Source organism: Ursus maritimus, unplaced genomic scaffold (assembly GCF_017311325.1).
Source record: "Ursus maritimus isolate PB19 unplaced genomic scaffold, ASM1731132v1 scaffold_10, whole genome shotgun sequence".
In the NCBI taxonomy this organism is placed as follows: Eukaryota; Metazoa; Chordata; class Mammalia; order Carnivora; family Ursidae; genus Ursus; species Ursus maritimus.
The window spans coordinates 71,199,708-71,221,529 of NW_024423344.1; positions in this window are offsets into that span (position 1 = coordinate 71,199,708).

Consider the following 21,822-nt stretch of genomic DNA (forward strand, 5'->3'; position numbering starts at 1 on the left):
TCCCTGGAAGAACAGATGATCACCCGGGAAGCATGTGTTTTAAGGGATGCAAACATGAGCTCTGAGTCGGATTTCTGCCCAAGCCTCCTTTAACCACTGCAGTGGAAGTTTCTGGAGCTCTGCATATGGGAATAAGCAGGATCTTCTGTGAAGCTCAGGTATTTCCTGTGTCTCACTCAGATGGGGTTAGAAACCACGCAGACAGCCTATTAAATGATATTAACAACCAAGACTACATGATCTATAACCGTTCCTCTTTTTCCTTCTTCTCATTTTCCCTGGCCTCAAGTCTCCGTTTTCTCTGTTCACATTCCTCTCCTGTAATACTAAGAAGTCAGTATAATTTCTCACCGGGGACGGAGCGGGTCAATCACTTTTCCAGTGGTTTCTCTCATTCATTAATGTCTGTGCTATAGGGGGAAAGTAATTAAAGGAGGAAAAAAAAAATCCCCGTAAAATCTACCTCCCTCAACTGAGGAGCACGGTGATATGGAGAGCCAATTCCACAAAGTGACTGAGGTTTCCAGTGCTGCCAATCTGGCAGTTCTTCAACACTAAATTTCTAAAAATTTAAAAAGGGGAAAAATACCTAACCTGCCAAATATCACTCTACTGTCAATAAAATCAAATGAACTGCTTTTCTGAATATTGACCCTCAAGGAGAAGAGCATGCCGAGTACCTTAAACATCACAAAGTCTTTTGAAATGCTTTATTCCAGGTATTTTTTACTCTTTAAATATTTTATTAAGAATGATCAAGTATTTTCTATTAGAAAGTTGACCTTTGGGCTAAATTAATCATTAATATTTTAAACTATATAGATTATGGCAACTTTGGAGTAGGGTTTTTTTTTTTTTTCTAGCATGCCTAGAAACCTAGTAAAAGCAAATCGGAATATTATATATATTAGTACTGTTTTATTGGAATACAATTTTTCCTACTTTTGGATTTTGGTGTAATATTTATGTATTTTCCAAGAGGCATTTACGTAAAACTTAATCTGGAATGTTGACAAGGAAAACGAAACAAGAAAAATAAAAATTCAAGTTTCATATGAACAGGAACCAATGTATGATTATCAATGAAAAATTGTGAGTACTGTAAAAAAGGCAAAAGGGATCAGAAGTACAAGCTATCATCCAAAACATACAGAGGAGAAGGTGTTTCTAATGGGCATTTAATGAGGAATAAGTTGCTGAAACGTCAGTTATTGCAGTGTTGGCTGGAAGGAAATGAAAATGTGGTACTAGAAGTAAAATACCCTTTGATTAACTACAACTTCAAAATGAAGTTAAAAACTGAAATTGATTATAAACAGAATGGGTAAAATAATGACGTTCAGAAGATCTTGGAGACTTCCTATGCATGGCTGGTGGCTACCTGTGTTCAGAGGATGTGAGAGGACCCATGGCCCTCTGGCAAGGACAGTAACGTTTGCATCCTTCTCTAGGCGATCGAGGCAAATCCCAAGCACACAAACTGTGAAGTGTGTAGGTTACCTTGTAAATGACCAAATCGGAAGTGAAAGTGTTACGTGGTTCTTAAAGCAAATCATGTAACTCTCAAGGTGCAAAGCTGGCTTGAATTACAATTCGAGGTACAAAATACATGCTTACAAGCATTTACATGAGAGTCATTGAAATAAGGATGCGTTTGAAAGTGCATACATTTATCACTCTTTACTAAATGTGCTTTAAACAGTAATCTCTGTCGATCCACCTTGGGGACAGACTGACAAAAGAGCAAGAGGGTGGACAGCAGGGGAACTTAAATATCTGGAGTAATTGCTGATCAATAATTCCTCGACTAATCACATCCAATTCATTCATTGATTCATTCACTTATTCATCCACTGACTGGCCCCAGATCATCACAGATGAGTCACATCAAGGCTGTGGCTCTAAATTGTTTAGAGAAGGAAGAAACCTCTTCTTATTTTGAACTGTGTCAGTCTCAGAGATGGCTTTTTTTTTTTTTTTCCCACCAAAATGAAGTGAAGATTTAGGGATTCTTAGCTAATAAAGGACTCCTAGGAGCATAAACGATTTTCACAGAGAGGTTTCATGCTTTTAGATGGAGGCATGGGGAAGTTTCAGAATATGAGGGGAAAAACATTTTCAAATGTGAGTATGGGGGAAAAAACAGAACTAAATATTATTACCTCTTTATAATGAGAGAAGCAGGGTAGAGCTGGAAGCTCTAGGTGTCAGAATAAAAGAGACGAGGATTAGGGTTTGCATTTAACCGTTTAAGTGCTCTGTGGCCTTGGCCATACTATCAACCACCCTGATGCTTTGTTTCATCTCATGTGAAATGCAGCAGTAACACAGGCCAAGCAGGATAATGGTGAACGTTAGGAACTGGGAATGTGAAGAACACACATTATTTTCTTCTCCTTTCCTATGTGTGTGTCTGTGTGTACACCAAATATTCCTACTACCCTTTCTGTCCTCTAACAGAGAGGCCAATAGAGTTAAGGGGACTTTATTACCATGTAAGGTCAGTATTGAGCATTAATAGTATTGCATAGATGTTGACTTTTAAGACATCTACACTGGATAGAGGTAGAAGGTCATGGTCTGGTTCACGTCGTGACAGTGTTTGTTGAAGCTTACAAGTGCTTTGTACCAAGCCCAGCGCTCTCTCTGCTTGAGCTTTGTTTAATTCTCTCACCCACCCTAGGAAGAGGTATATTGCCTCATGTTACCACTGGAGAAACTAGGCTCCAGAGATCTGGAATGATTTGCCTCATGTTAGTCAATGGAGGAGTGGGGACTGGAACACACATTGAAGGGGCATCTTACTTTTTTTTTTTTTTTAATATTTTATTTATTTATTTGACAGAGAGAGGCAGCGAGAGAGGGAACACAAGCAAGGGGAGTGGGAGAGGGAGAACCAGGCTTCCCGCCGAGCAGGAAGCCCAATGCAGGGCTCGATCCCAGAACCCTGGGATCATGACCTGAGCCAAAGGCAGACGCTTAACGGCCTGAGCCACCCAGGCATCCCCACATCTTACATTCTGACTCCATCACACACAGTGAAGTCGGCGAGGAATCATCTACCTGTTTTACCTGAACAGTAGTGCTCCTAAGTGTGGTGCCGTCTCACCGAGCTTGGAGGTTTAACCATAGTATTGTTAACGTAACCACACTACTGCCCGGTCTCATTTCTTTCCTTCGGGAAGCTTTAGGAATGTTAATTAAAAAAAATATTAGTAAAATGTTTTATCTCTCCCCAAAGATATCAGAAAACCTATACCTTATATAATGTAAATCTATTAGAACAGAACTTTCTTCTTGCCCCGCCTCTGTTTTTGTTTTTGTTTTTTTGTTTTTTCTTTTTAGTGTGTTGATGTGTTCCCAGACCTTAGAGCAATGTCTGTCATGTAGTAGGTGCTGAAAATATTTTTTGTTGAGTCCTAGAGTAATACCACTTCGAGAAATCCGAGAAGATAACCCAGACTGCATTCTACCCATCACCTAGGGCAGCATGAACTCCTTTCCAGATAGAATCAGATTTGCACCCAAACTGTACAGCTTGACTGTTTGGGTGCAACCAGGATTGTTTAGGGTTCGATTCTGAGTTTGCTTCTTTTTAAAAAATTTTCCTCTGTGTGTATCGAGGATTGAATCTTAATTTAAATAAGATAAGATGGAGAGGACACTTAGCTCTAAGCCTGGCCACTCTGATAAGTATTTGTTTCTCCTTCTTCTCTTTGTGACTTAATGATATGTCAGCTTATAATGTGCCACTGTTGATATTTGCAAAATTTCTGGACTCTTGAGAGAGTGATGTCAGTGAGATGGGAAATATTCTTATTTATTTTAACAAAATGCATTATCTCCAAATGCCATAATGGATTTTCCATTAACAGATAGAGCATTCAGATTCTAACCTGGAAGACAAGTAGCTATTTCTTTGTTACGAAGTTTCATAAATATATTACTCTTGTCTTTATTTTGTTTGACTTCAGCTGAAAGACAGTTTTAACATAAATAAGAAAACTGCCTTTTTAAAAAAACTGTGTATAACCATCCACATCTGAGAATACTAAAATCTCTTGCTCTCGATACTTTATATTCTCATTTCTTACAGCCGTTTTTAGTTGTCATTCCATCTACACGATTGGAAATGACCACCCTGTGTATGTAAAATTGCTTCTGGGAACTTCTCAATGTTTATCCCATATTGTGTTACAATTACTTTTGGCATCTAGAGTCAAAATTTGCCTCTCAACCTAGACTTAACATTTTTTTTTTTTTAATCCAGTGCCTTTGAAATATATTGGCAGATTGTTTGTTCTTATCTGAGGTTCTGGGAGTTCCCTGGAGTTTTAAAATGTACTTTTTCTCATAAACCTCATGTGGAAGTTACTGTTTTGTTTTGTCTGCCCCACATGCTTTCTGTTTTCTGTTTCAGAACAAATTACCCACTTACTGAGGCAGGCTTTTGAGTTGCTGTGGTCTGTAAGCTGTTCCGGTCATTGTCTAGTATTCCATGACCCGACTTTCTCAAGCTCTCCTCCTATTAATATCTGTAGCCTAAGTAAGACAGGAGAGGCTTGGGCCTTGCCCCTGGAAATGCCACACGGATTCAGTGTTGGCTGTTATGGATAAACGAGGGGCGGATTGGATTCTCCCTATATCATGTCAGTGCTGGGGATCTCCTAGACCTAGCCCTAGTGTTTGGATGGTGTCAGGACGGGGGGCCAGGTTCAGAGCTTCTCAAGGTCTGCAGCGTGCTTCGGCAATGGGAGGGGTACAACCGGCTGAGAAACAAGGAACTTAGAGCAGGCAGGCTCTGCCATTGAATATGAATAGGTCATTAGGAAAAGGCTGTGGGGGCGAGTTGTGCCAGCAAGGTATTCTGGGTGTTGTCTGCTATCCCCCTCTCTGACTTCAACCCCCCCACCTTTTTTTTAAAATTTAAGTTCAATTAGCCAACATATAGTACATCATTAGTTATTGAGGTAGCGTTTAATGATTCATTAGTTCTTCCTCCCTTTCTTTATTGCCCTCAGCATAAAACGGTGGACTAGAGATAGGTTTCTTTTCTTTTTTTTTTTTTTTTTAAATTCCGTGACCACCTACAAGTATTCTTTTGGTAAATTGCCGAAGACAGATGCCAGTTGAAGTACACTCAGGAAAAATGTGAGTTTCAGGGGAAAGCTGATTGTCTATAGCACATGATTCTATTTTCCAGGTGCTGGTTTACAGCTCTGTAAGCTGCGGATAACTCGGCGAGGCAAGAACACTTGTCCACTTGTCTGCAGACACGCCAATTCTGTCCAGTGGAGGTTCGTCTCAATCGACTTCCCTGCTCTGATTCTGGAAGGAGCCAGTTTGTCGCCATGTGCCCGTTTATTTTGATATTCTCCATCTATACATAGGCCATTTCTGTTTGTTTTAACCTCTGAATTGAGGGTGATACCCCACCACTGTCTCCATTCATGAGTTAAGTAAAATCTTAAGCACGTCTTCCTTTTTATATTTACATGAGTCATGATTTAACCCTTTTATGAAAATTGCCTTTTATCCAACACTATATCCTGTAGTTTTGGTTCTCAGTTTTGCTCAAATAGCTTGTTTGTTTCATTTCCTGCTTCCTGGGGGATTTATTTGCATATGTAGAAGATTTTATTGACCTAGACAGGTTTTCCTGTTGAAACAAAAACGACGTTTTCCGCCAGATTCCTTGTTTATGAAAGCCTTGCTGCATCTGAGTCGTAATGAGCAATGGCCCAGCTTCTCTCCATTCCTGCTCCCTGTGTCGTGTCTCCCATTTCCCTAAGCACCTGGATACGCATGCCTGGATGGGCTCTCCTGGACCTTTCATCAGCTCATACCTTTTTCCTGGAGGGCACCAGGTTACCCTGAGTGAGGAACAGTCCAATGGAGTGAAGCCTCTGTCCCTCCACCTTGGCTCAGAATTAGGAAGTGTTTTGAGGTATTTGTGGGTTTGAGTGTCATTTCTCAAGATGACTCTTCTTTACTCCAAAACCCAAATTTCTACAGAAATTTTCTGTGGCAAGTCACATCCTGCCTTTTCATTGTCTAAGTTCCATTGGGAGTTATCCTGAGAGAGCCCAGTGATAGTGAGACACAGAGCCGTTCTCAACTAGGATAGTCTTGTCTTTTGTTGGGTCTGAGATTTTGTCTGGAGGCCACAGCCCACCCTCATCCTGGTCCCCTCTTCCTTTGTCTGGAAATAGCTGATGAACCCTTTTCCTGTGTCTCCAAAAATTTGCTCCGTTGTGCTGTGGTACGATATTGTCTTACAATGGAACACACGTAGATGGGTTTGTTTTTGTGCTCTTCCGGCTTCTTTCTCTCATGTTCGTTGCGAATGCTCACATACTTTGTTATAAAAGCAATAGTCAGCTGTCTGCATTATTACAACACTTTCCCCGCTGGTTCCCATTGACTTTTTGTCTTTTTAGTTTTTTAAATTCGTTCTCTTTACTGTGGCTACAGTGATCTTTGTAAAACACAATCATGATCCATGTCTCTTCTCTGGTTAAACCATTGCAAGAAATCAATATGGCGATCAGGATAGAAGACGCTTCATGTGTTGGCATCTGCCTAGCTCAGAAATGAATGTCCTCACTGCTAGTTCCAATTCCCCTGATTGCCAAACTCCCATGCCCTGGACCACATTGTTCCCTTGGTCTAGAAAGCTCTTCCACTCTTCCTCTGCTCATTTTGTCTACTTGCCATTTCTTCTTTAAGCCTCCATTTAGAGTTTGCTTCCTCTAAGAAGTGTTCTCAGATGTACAAATCCAGCCAAAGTGCCCCTCATGTGGTAACAGAACTTCCTGCATGCTCATCAAACATTTATAATAGGATGTTAAAGTCATGTGGTGATTTTTCAGTGTCTGACGTGTTCATTGATACAGCCCCAGCAACTAATATGAGCACTAATTAGTTCTTTTAAATCATTGCATGACTTCCCCTTATCAAACACTTTCCCAAATATGAGTGCTTCACAGACATTTTTACTGGACTAGGCAATTTTATCTTATTAAATTCTCACTACAGTCTGTGGGTTAGGTCTTTTCTTTATGAAGAAGAGATGAAGTTGAGGCTTGGAGAGGTTAAACAATTTACTCATATTGCTGTTAAATGGTCCAAATTGGGATTTCCATCTGGGTTTGTCTACTTCCAAAGCTTATTACCTTTTTAAAAAGATTTATTTATTTATGTTAAAGAGAGAGAGAGAGAAGAGGGAGAGGCAGAGGGAAAGACAGAATCCTCAAGCAGACTCCACTTTGAGTGCAGAGCCTATCAAAGCTTATTATCTTAATCATCCTCATAGAGTGACTTAGATTTTTGGTTACACAGCCTACTTAAGTCTAACTCAATGAATCATGATGCAGTTCTGCTATATACATGCAGTAGTAGTTTCCTATTGCTGCTGTAACAAATGGTTACAAACACAGTAGCTTAAGACAACAACACTGTTATCTTTCAGTGGACTGAGTCCATTGTGGGTCATACTGGGATGTAACTAAGGTGCCGGTAGGGCTGTGTTCCTTCTGGAGGCTCTTGGAGAGAAACTGTTTCCTTGCCTCTTCTAGCCTCTAGAGGACGCTCTCTTTCCTTGGCTGGTGGCCTCCTCCTCCTCCATCTTCAAAGCTACCAGGGAGACATCTCTCTGACCCTGCTTCCCTCATCAAATCTCCCCTGAGTCTTTTTCTGCCCCCTTATTCCACTTTTACAGATCCTTATGATTACCTTGGGCCACCTGATAATTCGGGATGACCTCCCTATTTTAAGGCCATCTGGTTAGCAACCGTATTCCATCTGCAGCTTTAATTCCTTTTGCCATGTGAGCTAATATATTCACAGGGGTTAGAAGGCAAACACCTTTGGAAGGGGCCTTATTCTGCTCACCACACATACACGCAACATTAATAGGCTTTGCCTCTCCAAACCTGTGCTGAAGTTAAAGAATGGGATGACAAAAATGGCAGAGTGGAGCGGGCTGTGACCCAGACAAGTTTATGAGGACACACGTATCTTAGTGGAAGCCTCAGTTTGAATTTTTAGTCCGAAGTGTTGATTAGCCTCCAAGGGCTGATGCTCACCTTGTTTATGAGAAACTAATGAATACACCGGAATGCAAATTCTTTCTTCTGCAATGGGAAGCTTTGCAAATTGATACTGTCATCCACAGTCCAGGTGGACCATCCCAAGGAAGCACAATTAAATTTAATAAGTTAAGAGGAGAAAAAAACCCAGGCTAGGGAAGTAGATGGTCTTAAGCATACTTCCTCCTGGCCAGGACACTTAATGATCCCTGTTCTTAGAAATTATGTTGCCCTAATGGACAAATGGCTCAGCATCTCCCTTTGACCTATATAAAGTGAAATCAGCCAAGATCTCTGAAGGCCCCTTTTCTTTGTCATATGAAATAGCATTTCTTCTGCTCACCTTTTCTGTCTTCTGTTGGGTTGTTACCATTACTGAAATACTGCTTTCGATAGATTTTACTCTAGAATCCATCTTTAGATGACCAGGATTCCCTGATTTTTTTCTTCCTTTTGAGATAACACTTCCCTTGTGATGGCTTCACCATATGGATACGGTCATTAGCATTTGATACTTCTGGTTCAACTTTTAGAGGGAAACTCCCTTCTGTTCCCAGGGATCATTTCCTGTACTGAGTCTTTCCTTTGACCTCTAACTGGCTGTAGGGAATATGTGCTTTTAATAACCTCTTTCCATGGCATCCCACATTCAGAGCTTCATCATACGCTTATTCTCTACTTTATCGGGGAAGCCTATTATTTTTCCCTGAATCCGCCTTGAGCATTCACTGGTGGCTGATCCTTACATTTTCTCACTATATTCTTAAGATTAGTGGGAATTCCTGTCTCATTCTCCATGCCTTTCTCATCTGAGAAACTGGCCTTTTTCACCTAGGGACCTCCACTAAAAAAGTTTTCTGCTTATTCCCCCAAATGTAAATCACATCTCTTTGGACCCCTCTGACAGTTTTCACCACCTTATTTCATTCGTAATAGATTTATGTGAATTTATATTCTCCTCAATGAAGAATCATGTCCTAAAAATCTAGCAGAAGACCAGGCAAATGGAAAATGTGCACAACATACCAAATTTGTTGATGCTATTTCCACAGCTACCTATATCTCCTTTTCGGCATAAATGGTACATTTATGCCTAGAAGCATTTTGTTGTACTTTGAAACAAAGAGTTTTCACAAAAGGGAAATAATTAAAATCTGTCATCTTTTGAAATCCATCCTCTATCTTTATTCTCAAAGAAAGTGAGGAATACTAATTGGTATTTTAATATCAGGAACCTATCAAAGTTGCAAACTGCGGAGCTCTTCTCTTGTAGCTGGCTTAAAAATCATAACAGTGTCACGAAGATGAAGTTTTTAATGTCAGACTTAGCAGGACCACCCGACCTTGTGAAATGGCAGAAACAGGGATTTGGGGCAGGGTTTCTGCGTCATTTGTGTGCGTACTGCAGGAGACATCACACTTTCTGTGTTGGTGTATGATAGCACCTTCTGCCTTGAATATATTACCGCTGCAGTAAAAATGTTTCAAAATATTGTGGGATCTGGGGAAATGGAAGAACTTATACCAAATGAGGACATTATCATTCTCATTTGGCATGTTCCTGCCTCTGAATTATGTATAAATTGTTGAAAGAAAGTTTGGTTCTTGCTAAGATACATAATAAACAGTCAAACAGCCAGGAAACAAATTCAGAGGCACTGTTTCAAAAAAACCCCAAAACCCCCCACCCCCAAACAACAACAACAATAAAAAACTCACAAAGATCCTTAAATCAGAAGTGTCTTGATTTTCATTTCCAGTAGTTTAATATTAATTTTCCTGGTCCTAATACAACTGCATTAAAGTGAACTTTAGAGTAATAAAATTAGAGAAAAGAAAATAAATGCTGGAAGTTTATAAGGAAATAGGGATTTTAATGTAACTCGGTTGAGAGTCTGTCTCTCCATATAATTTATAATGTTAATTTTGCAAGTGTTGATCTTTCTTAAAGAACTTGAATTCTTGATAAAAAATGAATGCTCATTTTCTGAAACATTAAAGGCTTATTATCCAAAGAAAGTCGTTATAATTAATGTTTTTAGGAAAAAAAATTACCTTACTGGATAGAGAGATTATCTCAGAGGATAAGGAGATTTAAATTCAGATTCCCTATGAAAAGAAAACAAAATAGTTAATTCCCTGCATCCGATCTTGTTGCTGGAGGAACTATTTGGACAATGGGAAATGGGAAAGAACCAGAATCTTTGGCCTCCCTGTCAGTTCTTTGTCACAAAGCCGTGATTATTCACTTCGTTCAAGGCAATACATTCAGCATGAACCTTTCCCCAGTTAGCAACTTATAAACACTTGAGGAGTTAACAGGGAGCTGATTAAATGAATATTTCTGGAGCTGGTCATCATCATATTGATTCTAGTTCCTCTGGATCTAAGGGTCTATGGTTCAAATCCCAGCAGGAGTGAATTTCTCAAGCAAAGGAAAGGCATTTACTGGACTAGTAACTAGTGTGGTGTGAATTGCTCGTGTGCTCCGGGGGATTCATAAACCCACCTTGAGAACCCGTGGTATGAGCCCGCGGACTCGGCTGTCAGGGTAGTTTGTTCCCGGAGCCCCCCCTGCGGTTGCTGTGGCATAATCAGAACCAGGGTTTATTCTGGGCCCCTGAACAGTCTTGCATCAGACCAGGGTACAGACAGTTGCCCTTGCAGTAGCACCGGGAGTGGGTGTTCTTTGACATGCAGACGTGTCTTCCAAAGGAAAACTTGATGTGGGTTCCCTCCCACCCCCCCCCCCTCCCCCCCCTTTGACCCCCCCCCCCGTTTTTTTTTTTTTTTTTTTACACTTAGTTTCTCTCTGAGAGTCTCCTCTGGTTTTGTTCTCACTGCATGCCCTCAGGCTTTTTTGTCTCAGAGTATTCATACAAAGACTTTTCTCCACATTAGAATGAACTTCAAGTCTCAAATGTCACTTAGCCCGACCCTGTACTTGATGAATGGATCACCTCTACCTTATCCTTGTTTATCCACGTCCTCTTTTGATGCTTTCAGAGATGGGGATGTATTACTTCATAAAGTGGCCTGCTTTTTTCCCTAGTATTTATTCCCATATTCTGGCTTCTTCTTCTTCTTTTTTCTTTCCATCAAAAGCCTGCACTGGAACCATGTGTGGTTCTTTCCACGTCTAAGCTTTTTGCGCCTCATCTCTCGCTGTCCACAGATGGGTCATTTTGTAGGTCACCAAGGTCCTCCCTGTTATTTTCTTCTTTGGCCAGTCTCTGCGACTCATTTTAACTCTTTTTTTTTTTTAAGTTATATATTTCCTTCTTTAGTTCTTCCAACTGATGCTAATGTTTCTTTTCAGGAATTTTGACTCTTGAGGGTCTTCTAAATAAAATAAATAAAAAGAAAGGCTTCCTTTTCAGATTAATTTTGTGTTCTCTTGAAAACTAATCAATTTATTGCCTTTCTCTGGTCTTGAATGGTTCTGATATTGGAAACACTTCTTTGAGATAGCAAGAGATCCTTGTATATTTCCATCAAACACTTAGTATAAGTATATTCAAGCCGCAAACATCTCTGGAAATATCCTTCTTGCATCTATTCATTCATTCACGCACTCAATCTCTAAAGAAAATCATTGGTGTCTTTTTAACCAGAGAAACAAGTGCTCTTAGTTCCAGAAGGCTACTTTCCAGTGTTGAGAAACCAGGGCTCATTTTTCAAATCCTGAGTATGCTTAATATCTTGCACATTAAACTATAAGCTTTCTAAAATAGGGACTATTTCTCATTCATGTTTGCAGCCTCCAGAATTTAATGCTGTAGCTGACACCAATAAGCAATTGTTGAATATGAATGACTGACATAATAGTCTTCAAAATGTGCTTGATTAAATGATCTGAATCACTCTTGTGTGGCTAAAGGCTAAGATGATAGCTAAATGGAAGTACTGATGACAAATATCAGTTAGTTTGGGAAATTTGGTGTTTGGTAATATTCTCAATGGGCAAAAAGCCAACATATCGTGTTTTCTTAGTCTCAGATTCCCCTCCAACCAATGTGACATGTGCGTTTTAATTTCTTTCTTTTGGGGGGTGCCAGTTGAGTGAACATTGTATTAATGCTTTGGATTGGGGGTAAGAATGATCCCCCCGGGGTCCCACTGGAGTTGCCACAGACAGCCATTGAGCTGTTCAGAGGGAGGCCTAACATGAACCGGTTTCTGTTGTGCTGAACGACTTTTGAAGTTTGAAGCGCTCAGGACATAACAGTGGCCTTTAGAGCCCATGAAGGGGAAACAGAGAAGATGGGGCTGGAGAGAGGTACCTTGGAGGAAGGAAGAGATCTCATAAGAATTTTGTTTTGGGATTATTGTAAATGATGTCTTCCCATCAATGTTTTCAGAAAAATCTACATTTATCATTAATCCTTTGTAGAGTTGTTGCTCTTTATTGAGAAGGCTAGGTAAAAGGAGATTATATAAAGTTGATATGTATAATATATGTTATATTATATTATATTATATTATATTATATTATATTATATTATATTATATTATATATTAGAGCCTTGAGATAGTCATAACTCATAATCCTACCATATAGTGATTATCTCTATTAACATATTAGCTCCTTTTATTAATATATGCATTGAGAGATAGTATGGCATGTTAGTAAAGAGTATGGAATCTCTAGTCTCAGTTCTGTCACTTACAAGCTATAAGAGTCACTTTACCAGCCCTCTATGCCTGCATTTTCAATTTTGCCACTAACTGGTTGTTGGACTGGATTTCTGGGGACTCGTGTAATGGCTCTGAAGCTTGACTTTCTTATTTGTAGGACTGTAATAATCCTTGTCCCTGTTATAAAGTCTACAGTCTTTTGTAAACATTTTATAAAACTTTGTTCTTTGCATGTAACTGTAAAGAGGAGTAAAGTCCTATGTAATTATTATTTTTTTGACATTAAATCATTTGTTATGTTAGAAAAGTATATTTAAAGCAAAAGTTTTAAAAAAGCAATGAATTTTGTTAAAAATTGGAATATTAATTCTATTTTCAATTTTAATGATTCATGGAGAATTATATCACTCTTTTTCCCAATCAGAGAAAAAAGTATATAATAAAAATAGAATTAAATACAAAAAGGAAATTTGGAACCACAGATCATAAAGCAAAAGTCCTTTTTTTAATTGCAATATTTTAATGGTACTTCCTTGACTCATATATAAAAATATATAAACCAAATTCCTGATTTTCTCCACGGGTTTCAAATAGGTGATTTATGGAGACAGTATATGACTGGTGATTAGTAAGGCATTTTGGGGTATTAGATGTAATTAAACAACACAGTTGTTTTACCCAGAAGCCAAGACTATCAAAGTTTCCGAAGATAAGAAAAATAGTGATTATTATTTATGGGGTATTTTTACATGCCAGGCACCTTGCTACCTGTTATAGATTTTCTCAAAATTCTCAAACCAGCCTACTTGATTATTATTATCATTTCCATTTCACAATTGAACAAATGGAGTCTTAGAGAGATAAAACACCTTAGCCAAGGTCACACAACTAGGGCACATGAGGTTTTGTATGTTTATACAGTTTGGAATCTAATATTGGTAGACAAGAAATTAAAAAAGAAAATCTGAAGTAAATGGTACTATATAGATAGCACACAAGTAAGATTTGAATTATTTATGACAATAAAAATGACATTTTCCCTCTTTAATAGCTAAACGGGATATTTCCCATTTTCTAGAAAGAGTAAAATTTTTTAAGGGCTTGTAGGTGTAATTTATGTCTCAGGAAAATCAAATCCCCCCACTGAAATGTTTCCAAATTTGAATGTGCTATAATTAACAACAATGTTGATGAAGTTTTCATGTATCTCTTCTAGCAGTAAATAATATACTAATGCATCATCCAAAACTCTGAGAGAAGAAAACCATAATTTTTTATCAATTCATTTTTGGAGGAAACAGATTTTTCTGCTTCACAGAAATCCTTGACATGCTGACCCACTCTCCATGGCCTAATTTGAGGGTGCAAAACTCAGTGTCATTAATGAAAATATACTTGAATTGAGGATTAAAAAAAACTTTCATAATACTTTCACATGCATTTTCTCACTTAACCCATGAGCTGCTGAAATTCTTTTCTTTTTTCCCCAGACTGTGCCTCCACATGATGGCCATCAATGATGGTTAGATTGACCATGGCCATTGTTCGGTTATACATTCTAGAAATGGAAGGCTCCCTACTAAAATTAAATCACCTACTCAAAGAGTTCCTTCTGCTTAGCTTTTCTGAAAGTAAAGAATTTTGGATCAATAAGTACAAATACCTAGTTGATAAGAACAGCAAATTCAAATTGATATATATGTATTGTTGGAGGCGCCATATTGTCTCATTCACCTAAGGGATTTAAGCCCTAAATTCAATGCCAGCCTCCTCCCGGACCGTGTGAATTTGGATATGTGAAAGCTTACTTTTTATTTTGTTTTATTTATGAAGCATTCTTTTAACTTTAGGGTTAGCAATGAGGGCTCTTCTAGAATCACTCGTGACCTTGATCTGTTCAGCATTGTTTTTCTTGTTGTTGTAAATCAAGTCACTAAAACAGAGAGGAATGTAATCCTCAGCAATAGAGAAGGAAGATTATATGCTTACTTGGAATGGACTGTAAAAGACCACACTATCAGGCAAGGAACATTGTCCCACTGGACATCAAAAGCGTAAGGAGAGTTTAGTATGTGCCAGAAAGTGTGCTAACCATGTCACATACGTTATTTCTTTCAACAGCTCCATGTGACGTGTATTTATGCCTTCCTTTTTATGGAGCTCTTGGAAAGTAAGCAGCCTACCCATTTTACAGAAATCACCCATGGCAAAGCTAGATTTCCAACTCAGGAATTGTCTGACTCCAAAGCAGGGGTTCTTAACCTGGATCTACATGTCCTCAAAGAATTGTGGGAAGAATTTAGGGATTGCATGAACTTGGATGGGAAAAAAATTGCATGTTTGTGTTCAGTCACCTCTGACTGAAATTGAACATTTTCTTTAATTATGAGTGCAAACAATCACAGGATTATCCACAGTGTCTGTGGACTGTATCACCTGCAAAAAACACAGATGTTTTTCTATCACAATTCAGTTGTTGCAGGTTTGAAATACTGCTTAGTTATTACTGAGAAATCATAGTAGTTTATTTTAATATGCTGATATGTGTATTTCAGTGTAATTGGTTTCCTTTGTAGTTCTCAGTATTTTATTGTTTTATATTTTATATAATTATATGTATCACATTTATATTTATATTAAATTTTTTTGTTTATTTTATATTATGTGTATTTTACATACTTAAACATTATTATGAAATTAGTTCATTGGATTTGCCGGAAGGATCTATGGCCAACACCCTTGAAGCCCTGTTCCGAACCTTTGCTTCTTATCCATTACAATGTCGTCTTTTTGTTCTTATGCCATATCTGGATATAGAGCTGGAGAGAGAAATTTAATGATTAACACAACTCAACTACAGCACTGTTCAGTTTAACCACAGAAAAAGAAAGAGCAGATGAAACATCTAGAATATTTAATGCATGTATGATTTCTAAATACATGTGTATCTGCAGAACAGGAAAGGGATTATGTCTCTGTCTCCTACTAATCAAAATCTCCAGATACCCATTCATTTTTCATAGGCCAGTGCCAATTGGCTGAAAGTTATTTCTTTTGTTAACCTCTGGTTTTGAGTTGTGTTCAAATTATTAATGGTGCTTAGTTTTGTTGATTCCTGAATATAAACATCCCAGACAGCCTCCCAATCCTGCTGACCTTGTACCTGGATCTGGGCTTTCTCATCTAAGTTGAGTTACCAGCCATAAAACAAATTGTATACCCCAGAAACCAGCCAGCCTTTGCCTAAATTCATATTGACCTGTTTTCTTGTATTGATAGGTTTACTACTTAATGAATGAACATCAGTGGGTAGTTCATTCAATAAACTCACTAAATGCCAGGCATTCTTTTTGGGCACTGGAGATACAGAGACGATGCCCCAAAGGAGATTTTGAGAAATTTTTCTTTATTTTAAAGTGTTGGTTTCCTGGAAAATGCAAAGAGCACCTGCCTACCTTTGCTTTTTCTCTGTCCTACACCCTCCATAAGTCATAAATGTGTTGGTTTATTATTGTTGTTACTATTGTTCTTGTTCATTTTTTACCTATTAACTGGATTGTTGGATAACGTTGTTACTGTGCCCAGATTCTGAAATATTCCCACAGGCACCACAGGACTAAGAAACCTTAGAAGCTCAAATCCTCCTTGACACTTGCCCAGGAAGATGTCAATATTTTAATATTTCATCAGAATGATTCCATACCAAGGTTAATAGATTGGTGTTCAAGTCTGCTTCAGGCCTGACTTAGCCCATCTGGCTTAACAGAGCCTAGACCTGTCTAGTCTCCAAAAAACATAACCCTGGACAATGAAATGGCCTCTGTGTCACTTCTTTTCTTTCCAGTAGACTAACAGAATTGGAGCCAGGTGTGTGCCTCTTTAAAGATATCACTGCAGCAGGGTCAAGTGCCAAACTCTGAGAAGGGAAGGACATGCAGACCGACTGGGGTGTTAAAGTCCCAATCTGTGTCTGACTACTCCTGTGACCTTGAGAAAGTCAATTAACATCTCTGGCTCTTAGACCTAATTTTTAAAATGATGAGATTGAATTAACTATGAATTTCAAATGTGTCTTCCAGCTCTAAAATTGTATTTATGTGTTTGAGGTATTGCAAATATAGTAAGGCCTTAAAGTTACTTTTTATTGATGTTGAGACGATAAAGCTTCATTTCATAACATCTGTTCCATGGGGCACCATTTTTGACATTTACATCGTACTTGAAAGGTGCGATTTAAAAATTTCCCGTTAAGGGGCGCCTGGGTGGCACAGCGGTTAAGCGTCTGCCTTCGGCTCAGGGCGTGATCCCAGCGTTCTGGGATTGAGCCCCACATCAGGCTCCTCCGCTGGGAGCCTGCTTCTTCCTCTCCCACTCCCCCTGCTTGTGTTCCCTCTCTCGCTGGCTCTCTCTCTGTCAAATAAATAAATAAAATCTTTAAAAAAAAAATTTCCTGTTAAAATAAGAGAATTGGTTAATACCAACAAATCAAAATTATGTATTATATGACTTGTATTATAGATCAACATTTTAGTCAAGCTAAAAAGAATCTCATGAAAAGATGTTTGCTAAATTTTCTACAATATACTTATAGAATACACATATTTCTAATGCAAGTCTTTTAAAATAATTATTGTGTTAAATATTAATAGGATTGAAGGCCTTTGTGTTGATTCTGTAGTTTGACATAATACATGTTTTTAGACAGGTACAATAGCATATGTTAGATTTCCTGCATTGGTGGGTAATGGATAGATTCTTTCCCACAATTATTTGTTAGAATACTGTGTAAATATCTATCACCAAGATTAGTGAATGGTATTACATGAAACCAAGTGAAAATGGATGGTTTTGATGTAAATTAAACATTGAAGCTCCAATTTGTTGACAAGACTGCTTTTACCACAGCCGTTTCTGGAATGTCACTGAGAAAATTTTTGGAAAGGCAGTGCATGAACTTTCTGTCTGTGCATTTGCCCGGAGGCCTTGGTGATATGATCTAAAGAAATAAATGGATGTGTGAGAGCTGACTGTCACTCTTGGATAAAGTCTATAAATGGGGGGTCTGTTGGTAGACAGTAATTCAATACGAGGTGGCATTATCAGGCAAAAATAACTTTGTATAGCATGCTGGCACCCGTGATTTGGGCTTGTTTTCTAACCAAATGTCGTTTATGTTCATTATTGACGGTGTGAGTGAGAGATTATACCAAAAGTCTTAAAACACTTTTTTTCCAATGTAATATTTGAATAACTGATACAACAATGGTAATTACAGCCCATTCCTTCCTGAAAGTACCATCCATGTCCAAACGTGAATGGATGCGTTTTATAAACTTCACCTTGACTTTTCTTTTTCTACCTTCAGTAGACTTGAAATGCCCCAACACTTGGTCTGGGGAGAAAAGTAAAGGGAGGGGAGTAGGTTTTCTTCAGTAGTTATATCAACGCAGCTTGTAAGTGCACTCTGAGAGCCTGTTGGAAGGGGATTTTACAGCTGCTAACTTCTCTAGAACCTGGTAGCTATTAAAATTGTAAACAGCAAAGATAAATTCCAAAGGTCTAAACTTGATAGCTTTTTGCCTGCATGTTGAAAAGAGATGAATCTCAGGGACGCGTAGGCTTGCCCTCCAAGTTTCTGATATGAGGTCAGGACAACATGTTTAGAGGAACCTGAAGAGAGATTTACATTTAAATCATACCAGAGGTCCAAGACCAAAAACCAACCTCACTAAAGTTATGTCGATGCATTTTCCTGGAGAAAGCCTGAAACTGCTTGAATATTTTCAGGACTCCTCATCAACACAGGCATTTACGTTACAGGTTGTTATAATCAGTACAAGTTCAGTCCACTTTATCTCCCTTTCCCTTAATTTTCCTGAACGAATTAGTCAGAGTTCTCTTCTTTATGATGAGAAAGGGTCACAAGTGGGGATTTCCACTTTGGAATTCCTTTTCCAATTGTCAGCTGTTTGTGGGCCTAATGACAACGTTCTTTCATCGCGGTAAGTATACAGCGTGTCTGCCAAATCAGAAGAGACATAAGCTTACTCTAACAATGTTTTTGAAAATTGCTATGGAATGTGTGCTGGTGGCCTGGAGCAAAAGAGACGAAGGTGCTGCCCAGCGTGTCTGGCTCCTCTGAGGGGGGAGCCTGCCAGTTGAATTGTTAGCCTGCTTTCACGGTAACTCATTTGCTTATTTATTCAGTAAGTACCTCCATCCTGGCGCCACGGGGGCCCTCTCCAAGCCCGGAAGCTTGCAGCATCGGTCCATACATATTGATATCCCGATACACAGCAGTCAGATGTCTAGGCTGAGGACAGGGCCGAGCCGAGCAGAGGAGCGGACAAGGAGAAATCTGTCTTCCTAACAAAGGACGATTTGCAATAGACAACCACCCAAGAAGAAAAAAAAACAAAATCAGCCTGACTGATTGTTGCCAGATCAAAGAAATCACGCTTGTTATTTTTTATGACCTTTGTTCGAGTTTTTCTGTCTGTGAGAAAGATATGGCACAGCATTACACTGTTAAAAAAGCTAGAGGACAGAGAGCGACAAGAGTCAGAATTTAGGTTAGAAACGTGTTCTGTACCATCAGCATTTTAAGTTACAAATGTGCGTCACAAAGATAAGTGACATTTAAGTGTTTACTTCATTAAATGCTGAGACAAAGGTACTGAGTGTAAATACTGAACTCTATGGTCAGTGACCTTGATCTATTGAACCTTGATGCCTTTCCCTAGGAGTTGTTTCATTCTTGGGTTTAGGTTTTAAAATGTAGAAGTATTTGATACATTATTTTTAACAGATTCTTTAAATAATAGTTGATTAAAAAGATGGGCTTTTTTTGTTAAAAAAATTCAATGGATTTTCCTGTGTCCCATAAATAATCACTGGTTCTAAACTTTTGAAAAGGGTTACTCGCACATGAAGTCATCAGAGACTACGGTATTTCCATAATCACTATTTTTATTAGCTAACAAGTTCAGTCACAACATGAGGTTTTCTCTGTACAGCAGATTCAAATGGCAAGCTCATACTCTGTGGCCACTTTGAATGGCACTACAGGTAAGCTGTTCACACTTAACTGGTCAGTCAACATCTGCGTAGTAAGTCATATTTGTATTCAATGGCAGCGTTTGATTTTCACTCAGATGTGAAAGAACATGTGCTGGGAAGGCTTTGTTGGTTGCTCTCTCATGCTGATCTTTTAGACATCTCGATGACCGTGATGACACCGCATGAAATGCCAATGAGCTCTGGAAAGGATTGTCATCAAACAAGTCAACGACAAAACAACACCAGGTGCTGTCAGCCTTGTCAAGCAGGTGACCAGCACATCAAGGAATGGCTGCTGAGGACAGGCGACCCTACAGATGTGACCTGTATGAGCCACAGTGCCCATCATTTCCTGGATCTCCATTAGAACAGCACTTCTCCAGCTCTCATGGATGTAAGAGTCACGTGGGCACCTTATCAATATGCAGATTTTGAATCAATATGTCTGAGTGGAGCCTGACATCCTGCATTTCTAACAAATTCCCAAGTGATGTTGACACTTTTGGTTCATGGATCGCACTTGGAGAGGCAGGATGTGAGAGTGCTACATAAGAATTTTTGGTGGGAGAGATTCTGTGCCGGGGTCACTGTGTTCATTCACCATCTCTTTATCAAGAAGAGAAACAACGCAGGGGGCATACAGCCTGTAGTCTGTGGGCTCTCTCTCATTTCTTTCTGAGTCTCACTGTCCATTTTAGTCTAGTCCTATGATGATAAGAAAAGCAAATGATAAAGAAAAAAATTCATTCAAAAGTTACTTAGCTTCATGGTAGCACAAAAGTTGGACACTTAATTTTCACTCAATTGTCCATTTTTACAAAAGTGTCCTTTTTCAACAAAGTGATTACTTTCACCATTTGAAAACATTCAGGAAGTGCTATGTCGAATATGATTAGTTAATGGAGTTCTGTGTGCCCATCATTCCTAATCCATTCGAAGGGATTATAATCTTCTTTGTCCTGCTTTTGTTTTGCTCCATCTACACTTTCCCATTGGGTCCCGCGGAGCCCAGGGAGTGATACTTAGGTATGTATTGTGGCCGTGTAACAGAAGAGAATTAAGCGGGCCCCAGCAATCAGGTCTGTGACCTTGGTCTCATTAGCACAGTGCTCTGCTCAACTGCACAAGGACCCATGCATTTGTAGCTGCCTAAGCTAAGGGAGACGGATGTCTCTTCTCTCTCTCTCCAGTTACTGAAGATGTTTCAAATGGTCCCACTAGACTATTGCGATGTATTTGCTTAGAGTATCTGCCAGGTTAGCCCAGACCTTGCGATTTATCGGTGCATTCTGTCAAACTACAGGCGCACACTGGTAAATCAAAAGGCTTTTTGGACTGTATCCCCAGTAAGCTAGGTAATTGAGGATTGAAATCTTGGGAGAGTCATAGTACGGCCCGAATATATCTTGGTAAAATGTAAACAGTTGTGTCTCATGCTCTGTATGCTGACAACCCCGGTTAAATCATTAAAAAAAAAAATGTAAGTATGGCCAAAGGATCCCTTTCTCACTATCAAATCATTCATGTGCAGCAGGACCCAAAAAGATGTTTGCCAGAGGAAGTCACGTCACAGTCAATCTGGTAGAACTGCCTAGAGAATGTGGACTAAAACCCTGTTCTTGGAGGGGCTGCAATTTCAGGAATATCTATTCGAGTCTGAGTAAGGAAGGACCTTTATCTCCTGAGCAATTGTTTCGGATCCAGCGATTCCTAGGTTCGCCTTCTGCATGGCAATCCTTGCCAGAGTATATTTTGACACTCTGTGCCAGAAATTTCATTAAAAAATAGTGTTTTATTCTCTTAGTCATTTTTTCCCTCATGCCAGGCCTTACTAGTTTAGCAGCTAGAACTGAGCATTTGCTAATCTTTTTTTTTTTTTTTTTGTGGAACTCATTTTTTAAAAAAGCATCAAATTGAACATTCAAAATGTCATTATGTACATGTGGTATTATTTTATGCAGAACAGACTTCTAAAATGCAGTAAATAGTCTTGATTAAAATGGAAACCTTTTAAATAATCATGGGGTATAAAATC